Here is a 20,472-nt window from a genome sequence, read left to right as displayed (position 1 = left end):
TTTTAGCATGTACTCTTTCATCCCGTTACTGTCCCTTTAGACTGCTTCTACAAAAAGTCTTGCAGCCATATTGCCTTTACTATTTTTACTCTAGATTTCCCTATACTTTGCACTGTCTTAAACAAAAATGAACTTTATTTTAGAAGCGTCTAATATTCTGCCTCTATTCTCTCTGTAATTTGTACAATTTTTAGAGACTGACTCTTGCTCTCCATCAGCCCATGGTGCCTTCCTCCCTCAGTTTTTTGCTACAATTTAAAGTGGAACTTCAGTGGTTTTGCTCTTTATTAGGAAAAATGCATCAAGATATATAGATCCCTCCTCAGTTACACTTTTGCCGTGATTTCCACAGAAAATCTGCATTCTGGTGATCAGAATTCTCCCAGTTCCTAGAGAAGGCCTGTAAGTGAGATTGGCAGATGGGGGGAAAGCTTGGCCTGTGTTTCTTCTGGGTTGCATTCAAGAAATTAGAATATTTCTTAAGGGATGGTCTGTGTCACTGTGTGGAGTGACAGTATTTTTTGCTGAGGCTGTTACAGCAGTTGAATATGTCAAGAAATTATGGGACAGCGTCTGAAGATGGTCATATGATATTCGTGCTTGGTTTTAGTGTGCAGGAAGTGAAAAAGGGAGAAGATACACTAATGGATAATGGAAGAAGAGTATAAGAAAAAGTGATAGAAATAATAGTGATCTTAATTGGATCATCGGGTCACTTAATGAAAGGTTTGTGCTTAACTTGACAAGGTGATAGGTTGTGGTCAGTTAGAAACAAGGGAAAGGTTTGTACTTAAATACCAGGTCATTAGGGAAGGGGAGTCTAAACTACCTGTGAAGACAAATGTTGTAGAGAACAGTAGGTGCAGAGCAGAATAATAATCTTGCTGGAAATATAGTACTTGCTGTGTTCAGGAAGAACAGAAAGAGAAGGTAGTAGACTGTCCATGAGTGTAACAGTGTGAAAGATCATTAAAAAAACCCCAAATCGCCTTCTCCCCTCCCCACAAACATAACAAGAAAGTACATAGTGTATAAAGGAGTATCTGTTCTGGTTTTAGCAGCCAATAATGAGATCACAGAAGAGCTAGACTTGGGAAGTAACTTAAGATCGAGTGATCAGGAATCAATTTAATTAAAATGAAGGGAGGATTAAAAGTTTGTCCTTAATTAAAATTTGTCTTTGAGAGATAGCAAATGTGAGTTTGCTAAACTGCTAGAAATGCAGGTTGGCTGCACTGAGAACTCATGGACCTGAATAGTGAAAAAATTGGGAGCTTTTGCAAGTACTTCAGCAGTCTGAATTTTGTGTCCCAAGGAAGGAGAAGAAGTTGTCAGAAAAGGGTAAAAGTTAGAGTTGCCAGAACTCAGGCTGAGTGGAAGCTAACAAGTGATATTTAGACACAAAGAAAAAGGACATTGAAGCATATAAATAACTTTCAAATAGGAAGAGGACTACTATGTAATGCTGCTGCCTATGCAGGGATTAAGCATGATTTAGAAGTGGCCTCTGTGTGAAAAAGCCAACCGCCACCTCATACCCCTCTGAAGAAAGCCAGATGGTGACCATTGGCAGAAAAACATCTGAATGTGATGGAAGCAAAGCTTGAACATGGCAGTGCTCCTGAATTGTGTAGAAATAGATAAACTTTGTAAGTGCACGCTCAGAAATTAAAGGTGTGAGTGCAAGGATTTTTAGCAGATCCTTCAACACCTGCTATTCACCTGTGGGCTGTATGCCTTATGCTCAGTTGTGCCAGCTGTCTGGAACAGGAGTAGTTTTGTGGTGTTGCACTGCTTGGCACTGTAGTTCCTGAGTATCATTGTGTCAATTCAGGAATGCTTAAAGTATGTAAACTTTAGGAACAAGTTGAAGAAGAGGGTGTGAAAAGAACATTAAATGTGATGCCATGTTAGGAAACTGAAGAGTTTACTTGAAGGTTTCCTGACTGAACAGAGATGGGAACATGACTTCAGCTGTTGTACCTTTTCTGCCCTGTCAGAAGGCAGTGGCATTTTTGGGACACTCAAGGGGAGAATGCTGTCAGACTGGTTAGAATAAACTACAGAGTGAGAGCTTTAAGCTGCTGAGACTGAAAGAAAGTGACTGAAAGGGTACGACTGAACTTGATACTCAGAAGAAGAGAATGAAATATCACAAGTGACGTTAAATTTGCTGTTGTAAGCAACTCCCTGAGGTGGCATCAGTTGTAGGGAGAGGAGGAAGTTTTATAGGGAAGGCATTTAGTGTTAGGGCAAGTTAATTTATGTTTGTGGCAAAATGTAGAGTTTGAAAATTTGGGAGGTAAAATGATGCATGTGTTTAAGTGCAAAGGAGGTGTCTTGGAAGGGGAAAAGGTGTGTCTGACAACAGGGTTTCCTAAGCTTCTCAATTTGATCTAAGACTTCTGGCCTATGCCCCTCTCCTATTCCTTCCAGACCACCTTAGGCTGCTTTGGGAATCTTTAAATGGAATCTGAACCATCGGTGCAGAGGTGAGGGCTAATGAGATCCCCAAACTGTGTTAAACTGGGAAGAGTATTGTGGCAGTGGCAGAGCTTTCAGAAGTGTCCATCAATGTAGCGGGCTGCCCAGAACAGAGAAGTATCATTGACAGGAAAGATAGAGACGGAACTGAAACCTCAGTGAGGATGAGACGTCAGAGCAAGGATGATGATCAGCAATGTCAAAAGAACCAGAAGGGCCATGTAGGAGGGAGATCCTTGAGATTTGCCCAGGAAGAGACCATGAATTACTGTGGTGAAAGCACTTTCATTCAGAGGGAAACAGCGGAAACTGGGCTGGACATGATCCAGTAGAGAGTTGGAAGAGGAAGCGAGCGCAGTGGCTTTAGCCTGTGTTTGCAACAAGTTTACAGACAAGGGAAAGGAGGAAAAGAACTGCTGAAATAGGTAGGGCTGACTTCTTGTGGGTAGTGAGAAGGGGGAACAGAGTTAGAGAGAGAAATGTAAGTGGAAACTAAGCTTGGCTGAAACAGAAATGTGCAGTTGAAGACAAGTGGAAGAGGTTAAAGAATTTCAGATGAAGTTGAATAGTCTATAGGCTCTGTATGGTGGTATTTTAACAGACTGGATTTTTGGTAGGGATTGGCAAAAATGAGTGACTGAATTGGAAATATCAGCAGCTTCATGCTTAATGAGGAAGAAATTGGCTTTTTCTCCAGTTAGTGGTAACTGATTTGAAGCAGCAAGGTGCTACTGCTTTCCTTTCCCTCTTTCCCCCTGCACGGCTGCAGCAGACAGCCAGGCACGGTGCCGACGTGTGCCCTGCTGCGGAGCGCGCTTGGCTCTAGCAGGAGAGCCGTGCATCCAGACTTCAGGGGCTGCACAGCCTAATTGTCTGGCTCTGCTCCAGCTCGTGATTGACCCAATAAACTCTAATGAATCTGGATTCCTGCAGTCTGATTTGCTTCCTCTCCCAGTTATGTGCCTTTCTCAGGCCATGAAGAGCTGAAACCTGAGTGCTGGCTTTGACAAAGGGAGTCGGAGAGGGGGAAGCAGGGGAAGAAAAGGCAGATAACAGCCGAATGTAATCAGTGTTTTATTACCATCCTCAGGAAGTGGCAATGGCTTTAAAAAAAAAATAGTAGGTTGGAGCAAGGAAAGTTAGTTATGGTGAGGCTATTTGACAGGAAATTACAAAATACAAACAGACAGAAGAAACACATTTTAAAACAGGGTAGGAAATCTCAAGTTACTTCACTGTGTATATTCAAAACCCTCAAAGCAAAGGCTGAAAATAGCAGTTTAAACAAAGGCTATCTTATCTTATAAAGGCATTTCAAGCACAAAAGGAAATTTATATATTGGGTTGACAGTCTTAAAATAAACTGATTGTCTTGATAACACCATAGATTTAATTGTGGGAAAAAATTGGGTTCATTTGTATGACCTGCAGACACAGTAAATTCCCATGTAAATTCATTCCTTTTCTTTCTTTGTACATTTCTTGTCTCCTAAGCAGTGTTTATCAGTGTTTTCCAGAAATTGTAAAGGTAGATTTATGCATGTAGGACGAGACTGATAAATATGTGCATAATTTAAAGAATTCCATGCAGACCAGATACAATTCATTTCCTGTTCTACTGGATGGAAGCATATTAATGATACTTCAGCAAGTAGCATTCAGATTCAGAAAGATTTTGGCAGAAATATGTTGTTTTGGGATGAGTGTAGAATTTCCAGTACTAGTGATCAGAATTATTATTTTATTCATTTCATTTTTAGTAGACTTGAGATAAGCTTTTGAACTTGGTTGGGTCTTTTCACCTTCCGTGTAGAAAGGAAACTATTCTATTATCACATCACCTTTATCCTGTTGAGATTTTGAATAAACATGGCATCCGTATAGCTGTGCGTCCTTCTAGTGAGATAGGATATGTGTTATGGCGTTGAAACAATTTGATTGGCTGTGCGGGAAGGAGCAAGGAGAAGGGGAGGAAATAACTCAGTTGTGCAAATGATCTGTTAGATTATCGCTGTTCAGATCAAAGACTTAGAATGCTGTGGGACAAAATATCTCACTTGCTTTTGACTGAAGCGGTAAGAAGAAGCATTAAGAGGTTTATAGGTACACCTGCCTGGCTGCCATGGCTTGGAACTTTGTGCTGCCTCCAGCTTCTTGCTCAGCAGGCTGCATATCCAAGAGTGTATTACAGTGCAGCAGCTACATCTGCAACTCTGTACCTCGTCATACCTTCTCAGTCCTGGGAGACGTGTAAGTTTGGGATTTTTCCCCAGTTCATTCATCTGCTGTGCCTGTAACTCCCTATTGCTAACACTGCTGAGCCTTCACAGTTGATGAACACAGCAAAATAAATTCTGGTGGGAGGCCACTCGCCTCTAGAGTGCTGTGTTGGGAGGTAGTGAGGTGCACCATGGCTTTGTTCTGGCTCAGTTAGGTACATGGATGCTTCCATCTGGACTCAAATCTTTCCTTTTTCTAGGTGATCCAGGTGTGCCTGGAGATCTCTTAGGGACCAGACTGCTCAAAATTATCTGACCTCATGGGGCTCAGAGAGTGTCACTGGAGTGTAGCACAAAGATGAGTTCACATCAGCTTGTGTTGAAGAACACAAGGCTGCGAGGCCTGGTAGTGTCTTATTGCTGGAAAATCTTGCTAGGAGTCCTGTAAAACTGTCAGGATCTGATGGAGGTTTTGCTCTGCTTAACAAAGAACTATCAGTTGACAATGGGCTATGAGGATTGGGTTGCAAAATAAATATTCTGAATTTGTGATCGCTGGGGTTTGCACTCAAAATAAATAGAAGTGACACTTGTTCAGGAAAGCTGACTTTTTTCCTATTGATTTAGGTTTTATTTAAATGACCTCTTTAACAGGATTTCATAACTCAACCAGGTGACTTCATGAGGGAAAGCCGTGGGAGGAAAGTAGCTTCCTCCTTTAAAATGGGTGAGTGTTGATGCCAATATGAATTGCTAATCTAAAACAGTGAGCCTTAAAAAAGAAAAGAAAGAAAATGAAAAAAGAAACAGCACTAAAATATCTTTCCAAAATGCATATATTGAGTGTGTGGAAAAATAGGGAATAGAACCATTCTTAACTGATTCTATTTTTGTTGTTTGGTTTTGGAGTATTATTCTTTCCTTTTTTTTGGTTCTGAAACCCTCTACAGTTACTCCTTGATACAATTCTGAAATGTAGATGTGGTATTGTAGTAAAAAGAGATCAATAAATTGTAGTGTCCTATAGTTAGCTCTCAGAATGCTGATCCGAGTACTGGGAACTTCTCTTTTTCCCATTTGTTTTTTCAGCAACTGTCAATACCAACCATAGCTGATACAAGATTTTCTTAGGGTTAAAGAACTTGCATCAAAATTAGCACCTCTGAAGAATTCTAAGATAATTAAAAAAAAAAAAAAAAAGTTGGCTGTTACTATGACGTATCTTTTACAATCACCTTTCATTTTTTGTTTGAAAGTTTAGACATGGATGAATGAGATTTAAGGAGATGCCAGGTGATCATGATGCTACATAATTTTCTTTGTCTTAGTGCCATTTTATAGCTACTATTTTACGTATGTAAAAAATGAAAAATCAGATTCTGCAGATGGAAAGTAGTGCCTTATAACAATCCCTATCACAGGTTAATATTGTGACTAGGTAGCAAGCATGTCCTCTGCTGAATATGTATTACTGTTAGCTTTAACTTCTTAGCTAAGATGAAAAATAGCTGCCAAAATTAGGATACAACCATTTCAATAGTTTGCTTAACACAGTTTTGCTGTTTTCACATTGATAATGATGATAAAATAGATGGACCCATTTTTTTTTAAAAAAGAAAACAGTATTTTGCATTAAACTGCAAAGTGGGGAGACTACTTTGGGAAAATTCTGTTTGCTGGTTTTGAAAGGTGTGTACGTGAAACTCATTGTGAGTACTAAGTGCAAATAAAACCTATGTCAAGAAACACAAGAGTTATCTTGTCTCCTGGCTTTGGTTATATGCATTACTTGAGCAAATCTGCGACATCAAGTGTCCTTTCCCTGTGACAGAACTGAGACTATGTGTGGGTGACTGACTTGAGAGTAAACGGATGGGAACTGGGGTAAGGATCCAGCTTCCCTGACAGGGTTCTTCATGTCTAATCCACTAAGAAGTGTTCCAACCAAGAAAGATGTTTCTGCAAGGTTGAAAGACTTACCAGTTGGATTTTGGGACTTTTAGGACTGTTCACCATTCCAAAATATGTCTCGTTTATTTAACACGTGTCCCTGCATCTTTGAAACTCCACTGTGGGTGAACTAATTAACCAGTAACAGATGTAAACCACATTCATATCCAACCATATGTTATCCTTGTAGTTTATCTGTACTTGTTTCCTTTGAAAACCATGAAGGCTGAACGTATATATTTACAAGTATAAGGTTTTAGTTTTGCAACTTTTTTATGGTTTCCAAATATAGACAGTAGTGCAGTTTGTTTCAAGGTGTTTTGAATAGAATACCTGGCATGTTTCCAGCATTTTCCTAATCAGTCACTGGCTGGCTTTTTAAAAAATTTAGTTTTAAATATGAAGTATTTTGCAAAGCAGTTAATCCAGCTTCAGTCTAGGACTGTAGCCTCTAGATATTGTTTTATATTTGTGATCTTTGCACCTGGAGAAGAACAATTCTGTGAAGTCTTGCTGCTCCTTTTTATAAAAAGCAACGTTTCTTTCAAGGACTTCTAGCTTTAGGGAGAGGGATGAAAAAAAGTTGACAGAAAGACTGAATTTTATTATAAAGCTTCAGGAGAGAGAAGAGAGAGAAAATGCATAAACATCTTCTAAAAAATGTGTGAAAAAAATTTTATTAAAAAAATAAAGATTTTTACACCAATCTTATCCTCTTTTGTTGGTGTGGTTTGGATGTTCTTGGATTAGTAGTGTTACTACATTCACAGTAACAAAAAACTTCTTCGTTCAGGGGCTTACTCAGTGGGGCCACAGCCTTGCAACCTGTGACAGCACAGGAAGGTGGTTTTCTCTACTGTGAGACTGGAAATCCATTTTATTTATTGTGTATAAGGCAGACAAAAGTCTCATTTTTATTCCCTTCACCCCTTCTTGTGAAAGCTCTGCAGTTTGGCCTGAGGGAAGTAGGCTACAAAAGAAGGTATCAAATTTTGTAGCCGTTCCTGTAGTGTTGCTGTTGCTCCTTGAACCCAGCCTGAGGGAACCATTAGAGTGATCTTCTAGCAGCTGATGAGGGGAAGAATAAAGTTTCTGTAGTGCTCAGTCTGTAACAGCCATGGGACCTGGGCTCCGTGTTAAAACACAGTTGCAAAATTACTGTATTCAAACTTAGCAACACATAAGGTTTATATATTTACCTAATATCATCTAAGAGTTATCCAAGTAGTTTATTAAAATCACATGATATTACTACAATATTTTAACTGCCTATACAATTTTTTTTCGAATTAATAGCCCAGTATATAAATTCCTTTTTTATAATGTTGCTGGGCTATTTCAAAAAAGGATTTTTAAATTAACTAGATACAAAGAAATGACCCTTTTTTTATTCCTATATCCTCTAGATATCCCCCTAAGCAGAAGATGATTTGAATTACATGATGGTGTAACATAAACCATAACCTAAACAACACACTGAAGGGAATATATATATATATATATATGTATGTAATATAGAAGTTTTAAATGAGATGAATGCTATTGTCAGAGTAAGACTGCATTAGAAAATGATTATTTTATTACTGAATACCAGTGCATAGTGAAACTACTTACACAATTATGAATTAGCCTGGCATAGTGGGTGTTTGAATACTTTCAAGAAATTCTTTTGTTTACAAATGTTGTGATGAGCATAAAGTAACAGCAGATTCAGATTTCAGCACAAAGAGTTTTTACATGATTTATAACTATCAAATGTCTGTGCTGCAGATTTTTTTGTCTGAATGTACTAAAATAATTGGTGTTTCATGGACAGCTGAAGTGGAACCAGTATTTGCCAACATGCTTTTTGTCCATGCCCTTGTTCATTCCAGTTAAAACTACCTACTGGTGACTCTTGTGTAACCAGATTACACTCTTGAGTCTTGAACTACTTTACGTTTCTCTTCTCTCTCAAGCTTAAGCACAGGCTTTAGTCTTTGGGTTCTCAGTCTTACAGTAAAGCCCTCAATTCACTTTTTCTGCTTTAGCTTCTCCATTCTTCTGGGCGGGAAGTGCTCAGATCTGATTTCTTCCTGGGCTTGCTCACTGGTAACATGTCAACTTTGCTTTTGAAACAGTCAGACATAGGAAGGAAATGGTGTTTGAAAAAACTCCCCAGTCTCCTAACAAGCCTAAAGCTTGTAGAGGGGTTAGGAGTGTGTGTTGTATTAAAATTGGGCTGAGCTGAATTTTTGAGATAAGTTTATTTCCCAAAGCAAATTTTACTTTTTTGGTCTACTTAAGCCAGTGTCTTTTACTTTAGTATAATATGCAATGAGACAAAAAAAAAGGGTAGAAAATTTTATATGAAGACACAGCTACCATGAGTGACATGAATTAGTAAGAGCTGGGCATTAGCTCAAGTCCTGAGCAGAAACGACCATGTGGATGTAGATTTTCCATGTGGTCTGCTCTCCAGCAGCTTTGGTGTCAGTGTAGTCTGATGGCTGGCCTGTGACTTCAACAGTGGTTAGCATTTTAAACTCAGCCTCTTTAAAACCATTGTCTGACAGAAATTGGAGCATTGGAGTCAAGCAAATGATAACACATAAATGCCAGGAGACGGACTTGTGCGCTTCCCTGCTGAATTCCTTACAACCTTTTCTCCTAGACATTCTGCCTTCCCACAGGGGAAGAAAACCCTCCCACTAGCCCTTGATTCAGTCTTAACTTGTACATCTGGCACTGATGTCTGGTATGTGACAGTGATACTGTCAGCTGTATGATAGACATTCCAGGTAATTTCAAAAGTGTTTCACAGAGAGCCACAAACCCAAAGCAGCCTGTTTCTGGTGTGGTAGCACCACTACTTTTAATGTTGAACCCCGTTTTCCTGAATGATGAACGGGGACTTCTGCAAAGACTAGAGGAGCCGTTTGGGTTTGCATCTAATTCATTGGGATTACTGAATTCAGAGGGAGTTTTCCCAGACTGTCTGGAAAACCATGAAAAAGACTGGCATCAAGGAATGAAAGACTCTGCAAGTGTGAGTAGAGGACGAACCCTCTTGCCCTTCCTCTGTAATTTGAATTGGATTATAGTAATTAAATCAGATTTTTGAAGGCATGGAGGAAGGCATTTTCCAATGACATGTTCACAGTCTGTAAAAGACCTTTTGCAGAAGGGAACAGATTCTGGGTCACTTCTGAAAAATTGGTGTTGGTCTATAACGAGCAGCCTGTTGGGTTGTGTTACAGCTGCTCTGTAACACAAAATGTGTGCTGCCCTGCACGTCTGGCTGTGTTTCTCATGGAAATACTCTGGATATTGGAACTGAAGCAGAAACCCCTTTATTTTTGTAGTACATTAGTTGTGAAAGAATTTTTTCCACTACAGCAGCTTTGTCTTCGTGTCTGCCACTCAGAAAAGTTTAACACTATTTGGAACTGTTTTCACTTGTAGAAAGGTAAACCCTGTGTAAGGATAGCCATTTATTGGAAGGCTAAGTAAGATGGCAGATGGTCTGGATGTATGATTTTGTCACGTTTAGACACTGGGAAAGGGATCAAACTGTGGAAAAAGGTGTCATAATAGAAACAATATATACAACTAGCATGTAGAGATTTTTGATTATATTTAAATGAGATCAGATGTGTTTGAGTGAATTACATCCAATGAGGAAAAATTAAAGATGATCCCTATTGTTTAAACACACAGTCTCAAGCCTTTTTTAACCTCTGATGGCTGTCTTGGTGTGCTCCTGGCTGTGCAGTGAGTCTTTCTCCCTTGGGAGAAGGAACCAGCTCCACCTCCCTACACCCTCCTTTCAGGCAGTTGTAGTGAGTAATAGAAGACTCCCTGAGCCTCCTTTTCTCCAGGCTAAACAACCCCAGCTCCCTCAGCTGCTCCTCACAGGACTTGTGCTCCAGACCCTTCTTCAGCTCCATTGCCCTTCTCTGGAGACTTCTCAGCACCTCAGTGTCTGTCTTGTAGTGAGGGACCCAAAACTGGTCACAGGACTCGAGGTGTGGCCTCACCAGTGCAAAGTACAGGGGGACAATCCCTGCCCATGTCCCGCTGGTCACACGATTGCTGACACAGGCCAGCATATCATTGGCCTTTTGGCCACCTGGGCACACATTGGCTCCTATTCAGCCACTCCTGTTCAACCAGCACTCCCAGGTTCTTTTCTGCTGGGTCGCTTTCCAGTCCCACTGCCCCCAGCCTGTAGTGCTGCCTGGGGTTGTTGTGACTGAAGTGCAGGACTTGGGGTTTTGCCTTGTTGGACCTCATACAAGTGTCCTCTGCCCATTGTTCCAGCCTGTCCAGATCCCTCTGCAGAGCCTTCCTACCCTCCCTCAGATCGAGACTCCTGCCCAACAACTCCCGGTGTTGTCTGCAAACTGACTGAGGGTGCCCTGAGTCCCCTTGTCCAGGTCATCAATAAAGATACTAAACAGGACTGGCCTGTCACCACCACTTTCTGGGCCTGGCTATCCAGCCAGTGTTTTACTCAGTGAGCAGTGCACCCATCCAATCCATTAGCATCCAGTTTCTCCAAAAGAGTGCTGTGGGAAAGAGCATCAAAAGCTCTATTAACATCCAGGTAGACAACATCCACAGGCTTTCCCTCATCCACCAAGCAGGTCACCCTGTCACAGCAGGAGGTAAGTTTGGCCAAGGAGGACCTGCCTGTCATAAACCTTGCTGGCTGAGGCTGATCCCTAGGTTGTCCTCTACAAGTTGCATGATGACACTCAAGCTGATCTGTTCCATGACCTTCCCCAGCATCAAGGTTAGGCTGACAGACCTGTAGTTCCCCAGATCTTCTGGCCCTTCTAGTAGATGGGCATGACATTTGCTAACGTCCAGTCAATGGGAACTCCACAGTTAGCAAGGACTGCTGGTAAATGATGGAAAGTGCCTCAGTGAGCAGCTCCACCAGCTCCTTCAGTACTCTTGGGTGGATTCCGTCTGGCTCCATGAAATCATGTGTCCAAATGGCATAGCAGATCACTGACCATTTCCCCTTGGATTATGGGGGCTTCATTTTGCTCCCTGTCTTCAAGCTCAGGGGCTGGGCAGCCTGACATCAACTGGTCTGACTGTAAAAGAAAGGAAAAGAAGGCATTAAGCAGCTCAGCCTTCTCCTGATTGTTTGTCACTCTGTTTTCCCCCATGTCTAATAAGAAATAGATGCCCTCTGAAATATGATGGTCTCTGAAAAAGCAACACAGCACCAATTCTTATTGTGCATTGGTGCATCCGTTGTATCTGAGTTTTTGCTGTTTACCTTCTTTTATACCTGTGCAGTGTAACAGTTTCTTCTAAGAATTTCTTTCTTTCCACTGTCAACATTCTTGATTCATCACATCAAATGTACAGTATAAAAAAAATGTACAGTTTAAAACCAAAATGTTTTCATGTGATCAGGGAATTCTGATTGTCCTCCTCATTTTCTAGAGGCCTGCTCTAAGACCACCTCTGGTTATGATCCACATGTGCTACTGAAGCTGGCTAGAATGGTGTGACAAATGTAAGTATTTTGAAGAAACTTGGCCGTACAAGCCTCCATTTGTGTACTTGGAATTAAGAGATGCTTTACTATCCCTGTGTCATGCCCCTGCTTCTGTAATGGGCATACAATGATATCATTCATATCATCACACAAAGATGATGTGAAAATGAATCACTTAATGTTTGTAATGCATTCAGATGTTGTGATGAGCACTGTAGGAAAACCCACAAGCCAGTGAATAATTCATTGTTCAAATCAGGCTTTGAACAGTACATGGTAAACAAGACATGGGACTTCACACTGAATAGTAAGAGTAAGGCCAAATAATTAATGATCACTTGTTCAACTATCACTGTTCATTCAGAGCATTGAAAGGGAATGGCATCTTGTGGAAAGAGTGTGGTCATGTCCTAAGGGACTATGTGTAAGTATATGATGGGAAAGAATAATAAAGAAAAATAGTTTATGTTTTTTCTTTTATTTTGTTCTTTCAGTGAACTGTGGTATTAGTCATGATGTGTGTTTTGGAACAAAGATGAAGTGTGTTAGACTTCCAAAATTGCCTGATTTTAAGTCCATGTATCTCCCTTTGCAACGATATGATAGTATTGGAGAATCCTAATGTCTTCTTTTATTCTGTTTTCATAGTTTCCTGCTGCCCAGTGAATCCTTTTGGTCTTTGGTGTTTAAGCATCAAATGAAGGGTGCAACACCTTCTATGGACACTGTAGTACAGTCTCTGGATATATTTTTTTAGTTTGGATCTTATATCTTGATATGAAATGATCTTAAGATCAGCTTATGGAAAAGGAGATTTAAACTTTCTCCTGTGTGCTGGCTGCAAGATAAAAGTTTAGTTTTGATGGAATCTCAGGTTCTGGAATAGCTTATTCCTGTGTTCAACCTTTTGACCATCCTTTCCATAAGAGCTCTGAATGTTTACATTTTGAGAGTGAAAAAGAAAACTGAGGGAGGTATTTGCAGCTACACTACACAAAAATATGTTAATAATTCAGGCTGACTAATAGCTCCTCTAGTAACCAAAGTCACCTGCAAGTTTTTATAGTCCTAGAGCATAAGCCATCCAGAACATATATTCAATTCCACTCTGCAGATGGAACAGATGTTTTTTTCCCCAGGCATCTCCTCCCTACTTCCCTAAGCTGAATCTTTAAAAATCAATTCTGTAATTTGATCAGTTTAATATCCTGACTATGCTGAGGTAATTATACCACACTTCTAGCATTTCACTGCTTCCAGTGACAAATCTATTGTCAGTGCAGCATTAAAAATAAACCAACATTTCCATGAAAACTGTTATAATTCACATATGCAATTTTTAAAGTATCGTAACTGTATTTTTTAATGTTTTAAATGCAAGACCACTGAGCACAGACATGTTCAAGAGACAGCCACAGCCCGCCATAATACAACAACATTACTCAGTGTGATAAATAGCAGTTATGTCACACCCACTTTATAAACAAAAGCAAATCACGTTTTAAAAGAAATTCTGTATGTCACACTTCTGGAACAATTTAACAAGGTGCTACTGCTTCATAATATTCAGGAAAATTTTGAGGGCAAAACCTGCATAGTAGCCAAGTGATTGGAATGAAACACAGGATCAAATATAGAGGGATAAATCTGGATTTTAGGACTGTAGAGAAATATGGACTTTAAGTACATTAGCAAGAAGAGAAATGTAATGAAAGGAGGAAGCATTCTTTCCTAGATTCCAAAGTTGGCAAAGAACAGCAAACATAATTTTAATGTTTTTTACTATAATGTATGAAAACAGGAAACTTGCAAAGGATGAACTTACCTTTTGCAAAGATGGGCCAAATTATTACACCTGTAGGTTGATACATTCAGGGAGTTTTAAGTGTAGTTTCGCTGGCCTTTTAGGAGAAATGAGTTTTGGATGTTAACTGGTATTTGCTTCTGTCTTTGTCAGCATTTTCTTAAGGTCCAGCATAATTTTTAATCTGAGTTCATAGTAAATCCAATACCTCATCAACCTCACAGTGGTGGATTTCTAAAGTTTGCAGGTATTGGAAACTTATAATGAGACCTGTAACTTGGAGACACAAGCTGGTGAATGTAGGTACCTGAAGCAGTGTGTGAGTCTGCTGATGCCAATCAGGCCCTGAGTTAGAAACTACTGAGTTAGCTCTTTCCATTTTTCACCCAGGGATCTCAAAGCCTGTTATACCTAATAAATTACTCTTGTCCACAATGTGGAAGATGTATGTAAGTTACTATGGGCTTATTTTAAGCCTGCACAAACGGAAACATAAATCAGTTTGGCTTAACACTGCATGCAGAAGTGATGTCAGGAACAGAAACCAAAGGTCTTCTTCTCCTCTGGGTCAGGTGACCCAGGAGTGTGAGAAAGCTCATTCATGTGCACAGAATTCTGCCTGCTGTCAAAACTACTTCAGCCTTTAGCCTACTTCCCAAAGAAAACAAGACTTTTTCTTTTTTTTGTTTCTTTTTTTTTCTCTCTCCCTTTTTTTTTTTTATTTTTCCCTCCACACCTCTTCTGCCTCATCCCTTCACCCAATAACCTTTGATTGTCTTGGCCATAGGAGGTTTGGGCAGAGTTGGAAGGGGAAAGCAATAAAAATGTTATGAAATGTGGGACTGGCTAGAAGAGAAAGATAAATTAGTCCTTTCTGAGAGATGTGTGAGCCTACCAGGTCTCTGCTCCGTCTGGTCTGAGAGCTTGGCTGAAGCTCCTGAAGCATGGCTCAGTCTTTGCCATAGTGGGGCTACCCCTGTGCCCAGCTGGGAGTTAGCTGATGGGGGAGGGATGTGTGGAACCTTGTTGAAATGGTGCCACTGAAGTAGGGGTTGCTGGGAGTTGTAATTGGCCATAAATGAGAGAAGCTTAGGTTTTATTACTGGCACTGTTTGCAGAAGAACTTGGAGCTATTCTTTCTGCCTGTAAGAATGCATTTAGCCTGCTTGGGAATGTATTGTTATAATTTTGATCAGTTTGGCAATTAAGAAAGGCATTTTATTTCCAACCAGAGTTGATAAAGCAGAAACTTATTTAAAATATTGAACTCTAAGCCCCTTCAAGGGAGTGTTTCTTTAAATAAATGTGTAACAGCATCTCAAACTCCAAGAGGTTGTTTTTTGTTTTTTTTTTAATCTTCTAAGTAAGTGTTCTTTGCAGTTATGTCTTTCATCTCATGGGAACTGTCTGCTCCTTATTTTAATCCCAAAACATCATCAAAGTCAGTAAGAAAGAAGAGGAAAAAAATAGTATCTGCAAACTCCAAAATAAAAGCTCAGTGTATTGTGATTGATCTGGGCAAAATCCTATCCTGGTAGTTTTAGACTTTGTATTGAGAATTTTCAGAGCTGGAACTTTTAACTGCTTGGTATATGGACATAGAATTATTCTTTTCACCAAGAACCACACACATGAAATATGTGAGGAACATGTGGAGTGATGGTTAATTTTGTTCTCCTTTGGAGTACAACATTGTAGCTATTTATTGTAGAAGGAAATCAGAAATGCCTATCAGAAACATCTCCCTAGTCTGTTTGGAAGAGAAAAATTGAGACTGTTGCCCTTCCACTCTCCCTGGAAAATCTGCTAACTTGATGTTCTGTAGTCTGAGCGAGCTCTCAAGGTCATCAAAGTAATGTTTTGAAGCCTGTGGCCTTAGTATTCCTGTAGATAATAGCATCAGGCCCATTATCTCATACTCTTCAATTTTGTTTTGGCTTCCTGCAATTTGCATCCCATTGTCCACTGATATTTTCTGCGTTCTTTTAAAGTAAAATCAAATAACACTTCCTATGTTGGCTCTGGACTTAATAAAACTCAGACATGCAGCATTTGGGACTCTTAAAATAACACATTTTAATACAAAGATGTGAGATATCTTTTGAAATCTGTGGTGGATGTTTATTTCCTGCTGGGCTTAATTTAGGAATCTAGTGCTAGCGTTAAACCAAGGGGAAAAATGTTTGCTCTTTCATCTGTGTGCCACATCCCATCCAAAATCACAAACAGCTCCTTTAAATTTCTGATCTTTGTCCCCTGCTGGATGTGCATAATACACATGCCTGTCTGACATATGAGACAGCCAGAGCCTTAAGAAAAAAACCTGCTAATCGTATGCTTCTTGTCTTAGGCCTCATAATCATCTACATTTTGGGAGAATGACAGCTGTCCAAATCTGTTTTGATTTAATAAAGATGCAGCTTTTTCTTTTTTTGAAGAAACCTCTTTCTTACCAAGTCAAAAGTCCTGATTTTATTGGTAAAACAAAACAGGGGTAAAAATGTTTGGGGAATAAATACCTTCCCGGTATCAGAAGACCATTTCCCTTTTTTTAATATTGCCTTTGAATACAGAAGTAAATACTTTCAGGAGTGTCACCTTAAAATTACAAAATTTACTAAGGTCAAACCCAAATGTGAATCTGTCTTTAACACCTAGCCATGTAGCTCTTACAAACACTCATTATGTAGGTGTACACCACAACGTGCAGAAGAACTTCTGGTATTGTGCAAGCTGGTATGAAACTGTGTGGCTTCAGACATTCAGCTGCTTGGATCACATCAAAGAACTGGGATCAGAGTTTAAAAGAAGTTTGTACTTTCTGTTTGATAAAAGTCTTTCTTTGTTTGAAAAATTATCTTGGGCCCATTGTGCTATAATAGAGATTACACATGAAAAGCATATTTTAAAAGAAAGTTATTAAGTTGTAAAATGTAACATTGAAAAGTTTGATGCTAGAATCAATATTGGTCCTGTAATCTCAGTGGGTATGTTGTATGTAGGCATTATGATACAGATTTTAATTATATGCTTGCATCTTTTTTCTCTGTAGTTTCTCTGCCTCATTTACATAAACATCCCTTCTCACCTCTCCCTCCCCTCAAAGAGAAAGCATTCTTTAAACTGACAAACTATTTGATGTTTTGTTTTCCCTTTATGCAGTATAAGAGCAAATTGCACTAACTATATGCTGTTCCAGCCCTGATATGAGGGCAAAATAATTAATTCTTTCCTGCAATTCTCTGTGGTACTTCACCAGTTGAGAAGCAGAGTGATCCTCTATAACCTAACAACAGCTTTTTAATTGCAACTGCAAGCCAGCACAAACTTAGAGAATTTATGTACTGAAATTTAAGTTATTTTTACAAAGTGTCTGTGCACAGATTTAGGTTTTCTACCAGGTAGAGAGATCTGAGAAGATTCTGAGTTAAAAAAACAAAAAGCCAGAAAGAAAAAGCAGGCATGTTCATAACTGACAGGCATGTTGCCAGTTCCTGATCCAAAGCAAGTGTCTTCTAAGGCTTCCCAAAGGAAAGGCCGCCAGGATTTCACAGTGTGTATTCTTCAATTCATTTGTTTGTGAAAACTGAAGTTTATGTTTATAGAAAAGGAAAATTTCAGGCCAAACAGTTTAATTTGCTGGAAAATAGGTCTTTGAAACTAAAAATATCTGACCCACTTGGTAATTGAGGGTGCTGTTTAGCTAAAAGTATTAGTTTTGTAAAAGACTAAGAAAGTGTACTAAACTTTGATTTTCTTCAAAATGTCCTGTTGTTAGCATATTCAAAATATTCTGCACATAGTGAGCAATAATCAGCTGTGCTGTGCTGGTAAGAGTATGCTGGTCAGGTATGCTTTGGATCTGATCTGCCTTCTGTGTTTCAGATTCCTGCCTGGGCCTTATATAATCACGGTTTTTCTATGATGTTCAGTAATAGAAATAATTAATTCAAAGTAGTGTAAGTGTTCATTTTTAAAATGAGATTGTTAACTCAGTGGTCTTCAAAGCTGGCTTTGTCAAAAGAGGTAACATGATTTTTCAGGGTCTTTTCAAAGACCCTAAACTCTGGTAAACACTTCATATCAAAAGAAGAAATTAAGGAGTATTTCTTTGGAGTAGATATTTTGCTTTCTTGAGCTTTATCTATCTTCTGAAGCCTTGGTATTGACCTTAAGCAAAGTGATGAAGCTTGAAAGGAGCAGATATAGCTCAGGCTCAGTTGGAAGGGACTGTTCCCAAGCATCTCTCCACCTGGAACCCCTGATAAAAGTTGGTTTAACCATAGTGTACTCGAAAAAATCTACCCACTCAGTGTACTTACCTTTCTGGCACATACTGTGTGACTCGGAGGTCAGAGTATGTCCCAAATGCAAGACAGTGATCTCTTTTTGCAGTCTCTTTGATCCATTATTTTCTTTTAATTGACCAGAGAGAGCTCAGCTAAAAGCACACACTGAGGTACAGGAGAAGAAGTCCAGTGAAGATCTCAGACATGTGATATTGTATCTCCCACACCATTTTGCTGATCTTATTTTGGTATGCTATGTTCGTCATTAATGAAAGATGTGATTTCTCACGTTGATATTAAATCTCATGTAGGCAGCATTTCACTCATTTGAGGTAGAAAGGTAAGGTAAGCATCATCAAAGGTCTGTGTAAGGACCAGCTCTCTACCTTAACAGTAAGCTGTCACAAAATCAGATTGTCCTGATGATGAGATGCCATTAGTATATTACCTCCAACAAGGTCTTTATTTCATCAGGTGTGTCATCACTGGTACAAGAAAGAAAATTAATGCCAAGTTGGTACCCAGGCCAACTCAAAACATGAAATTAAACTTTTTACCTTCAAAAAACCCCAAATCAGTTGCTCATAAAACAAACCATCCCACCATACATTCTAGTATTTTCTTTTTGAAGTATTTGTTCAATAAAAAACCTGTCCTTTTGATTGTCTTTATAGGAAGATATACCGGAGGAAAAAGTTCTAGGCTGGTGGTAAAACTTTCAGAAATTACAAATGGATTGAAGACTTCTAAGGCCAATGTTTTATAAAAACTTTGGACATTGAATTCCAGTGAGACAGTGTTTCTGAGCATGGTTCTGAAGAAGAGTCTTAAAAGCTAAAACGTTTTGGGAGTTTTTAAAATGCTACCTTCAATCTTTATCAGCTGTAATGGGGCCACATTTTAGGCAATGGGAACAATGGAAGTCCTAGCTGGGTGCATTCCTATTCTTAATTGGAGGCTATAAAAAACGAATCAAAGTGTGGAGAAAGCACAAAGCTTGTATTAAAAACACAAAACCGATACAAGCATCTTTGCATAAAATAGTTTTATCTTCACTTTTTTTCTTTTATTTTGAGAATTGTCATAGCATATAATGTGAATTGTATATGGAATTATCTTGTAATTAAACTTCAACATCCCATGTGAAAATATGTGTGTCTGTGTTGCTGTAGTAGTTGCTGTGTTACTCTTACTCTGCAGCATTTCCTATACATAGAATGGGAAATATGCAGGCAAGTTAAGCTCCTGTAAATGAAAAATATTTGGTTTTTAATGAGTGCTCTCTAGAATCTTTTTTCATATTTTGTTCATTTGCGCATATCTGGGTTTATTGCACATTTTCTTAAACTAAACTAAACAAAACAAAACAAAACAAAAAAACCCCAAAAAACGCACAACCTCAAGAAACCCACCATGAATTTTTAGGTTCAGTTTCACAGATTTTTGTATTTTTGCCTTAGTAAGTTGATTTCTTGTGCACTGGTAGTTGTTATGACATATCTTCTCTGTTCCAGGACTTCACTTCTCATTTGTTGCATGTGTCTTATAAAACTCCAAAGAGAGCTGAGAACATACTTGACTCTGATGCAGTGAAATATACACAGCCAAATATGAGCAAAATGAAGCTTGCAATGCTTATACTTCTGTATTTTACTGTGGTAGTTATGTAATGCTTCAGATTATCGTGCTAACATTTCAGATATTTCAGTTTCTCCTCATCACGGTTATCCTTAAAATTGTTTCTGTAGATAGTGGGCCAGAAGCAGGAGATGCAATGAAGCTTTTTATGTAATCCATACAGAGGGATCACCCAGATTAGGTCTCTACAGAGAAGGCATTTGCCTTTAAGACCTGTGCTTTCTTTAAACATGCAGGTGCAGCTCACGCTCACCTCTTGTCTGTAACAACATACTCGATTCAAGTTCTACTGTTCATGTGCAGAAACTGTTCGTGTAGGTTTCTCTGATACTTCATGGCTGGTTTGTAACCTGCTGGTTTAGGTGTATTTTTGTCCATTTGAAAATAACTTCTGATTTTTTAAAAAAGTCTTTTATCACTAAATATAATTTGCATGAAAATTTTTGAGAAATCTGAGTTTATGGCCAAATTTATGGGACTCCATGTTAAAGCTCCAGATGAATTAAGTCTGTAGATTTTTGGGGCAACTTTCAATTCTGTGCATTGTTTGTCTGGTGCTTCTCAAACTTTTGCTTTGAATATTTTCAG

At 39.1% G+C, this 20,472-nt stretch overlaps 1 protein-coding gene across 7 annotated transcripts in view; it reads left to right on the top strand.

Annotated features, from left to right (window-relative positions):
• The window catches only part of LOC125327872, a 294,758-nt gene that overhangs the window by 147,799 nt on the left and 126,487 nt on the right, over positions 1-20,472 (top strand). For 5 of the 7 annotated variants that reach the window (XR_007204430.1, XR_007204429.1, XR_007204428.1 and 2 more), the window contains one exon: positions 12,099-12,171. The exons of the other annotated variants lie outside the window; for them this stretch is intronic. The gene's annotated coding sequence lies outside the window, so the exon portion shown is untranslated. The remainder of the gene's footprint in view (positions 1-12,098; positions 12,172-20,472) is intronic. 7 annotated transcript variants of the gene reach the window in all.

This window comes from Corvus hawaiiensis, chromosome 1 (assembly GCF_020740725.1).
Source record: "Corvus hawaiiensis isolate bCorHaw1 chromosome 1, bCorHaw1.pri.cur, whole genome shotgun sequence".
NCBI classification, from domain to species: Eukaryota; Metazoa; Chordata; class Aves; order Passeriformes; family Corvidae; genus Corvus; species Corvus hawaiiensis.
Note: the sequence above shows the minus strand (reverse complement) of the source record. Positions and strands in the feature narration are given on the sequence as shown.